The sequence below is a fragment of the Psammomys obesus genome, unplaced genomic scaffold (assembly GCF_907164565.1).
Source record: "Psammomys obesus unplaced genomic scaffold, mPsaObe1.curated_primary_1811, whole genome shotgun sequence".
NCBI classification, from domain to species: Eukaryota; Metazoa; Chordata; class Mammalia; order Rodentia; family Muridae; genus Psammomys; species Psammomys obesus.
In genome coordinates, this window is record NW_026596109.1 from 4,189,015 (window position 1) to 4,190,714 (window position 1,700).

Genomic DNA, 1,700 nt, shown 5'->3' on the forward strand with positions numbered 1-1,700 from the left:
AGAAAGAAAGAAAGAAAGAAAGAAAGAAAGAAAGAAAGAAAGAAAGAAAGAAAGAAAGAAAGAAGAAAAGAAAAGAAAGGAAGGAAGATAGGAAGATTGGAAAAATAAAATGAAGAAAATCTTTCTCTGGCTTGTTTATATCATGGAAACACGTCATCTGTAATAGTGTTCTCTCTTTGGAGAGGCAGTGATCAAAGATGTTTTTGAAGAAATTTCATTCCTTTAGAATTCATTTCTGCCTCCCATGCAATGTTTTCCTTAGGTTTCTACGAAATCTAGTATTATAGCTGTAGCCTTCCAGTTTAGGGAGGCTCGGGTTTATTCTGTTTGTTTTAAAGACTATAAATTTTAAAATGTCTCATTTTTGACTCTGAGAATATTAAACCGATAAAGGAAGGCATTTTAAAGTTGTGAAGTCGTGGTTCTTAAAAGGTTTCTTTTGAAATCATAGCTCAAAGCTGCTGCCACTTATCCTCCAATCTGCTTTTGATGTCTACAGGGATTCAGCAAATGGCTGCTTTGACGTGGGGCATTTGTGATTTTAAAGTAGTGTTCTAATTACAGTGGTGTATTTTAGATTCACATTTTGTGATGCAAATATGTTATGAAGACAATTCTTTGCACCGTGTGTGTGGTAAATCTCCGTTTATATGTAGTTGGAAAAATTCATCAAATAATGTTTTCATGATAGGGTATCATGATATACTGTAAAAATAAAATAAAATAAAATTGGGTCCTCAGCACTACGGAGAGTAAACGATATATGTGCTACCCACAGCCCTTCCATACTGTGTATAAAATCGCAGGCTAGTGAAATAAACCCTACGCAACGCACAGTTGAGTGGTTACCATTCTTTGATGTGCCGCTTCTCACCGTGTGACCTAGATTTCCTTTCTGCGCTTTGGACAGCTTCAGGCCCCTGGACCATCTCAAACACACAAAGACATGTGAAGATAGTACTAGGCTAAAAGAAAGAACAAACATCTAAAAATAAGTAAAGCTATCATGCCTGGTGTTCTAGGCTTTACAAGCTGAACTCAGCAGGAGGATCAAAAGTTCGAGGGTAGTCAGGTGAGAGCTTGTCTCAAACCTAACAAATAGGGCTGGAGAGCACTGGCTGCCGGGTTCAATTCCCGGCACCCACATGGCAGCTCACAACTGTCTGTAACTCCAGTTCTGGGGGATCTGACAGCCTCACACACCCATACAGGCAGAAAGAACACCAGTGTACATAAAATAAATATAAATAATGAAATACTAGAAAATCAACTAATAAATAAAAGTATATATAGCTGTTTCTTCCTGAGCAGCTAAATCCATTTCCTCAGGATAAGATGGTCAACCCTATCTTGTTGAGATTATCTAGGTTTCCTGTCTTCCCTACAAAGGACCCCTCTGTGGGACTCTAGTTTCTCCTGTCATAGTGAGGCTCTCTGTTATGAAAGCAGCTTCTCCAGGCTAGAGAGATGGCTCAGCGCCGAAAAGTACTTGCTCCTCTTCCAGAGCTCCCAAATTCAGTTCCTCCCTCACCAGAGGTGGCTCGCAACCACTGGTAACTCCAGCTCGGGAGGTTCTGACATCCTCGTGCCCGCACACACAAAGCATATCCTCACAGAGACACAGCAAACATGGTTAGAATTCAGGATGAATCATTTTTTAAAAAAAACACCTTCCTGACCGAGGAGGGAGAAGGAATACA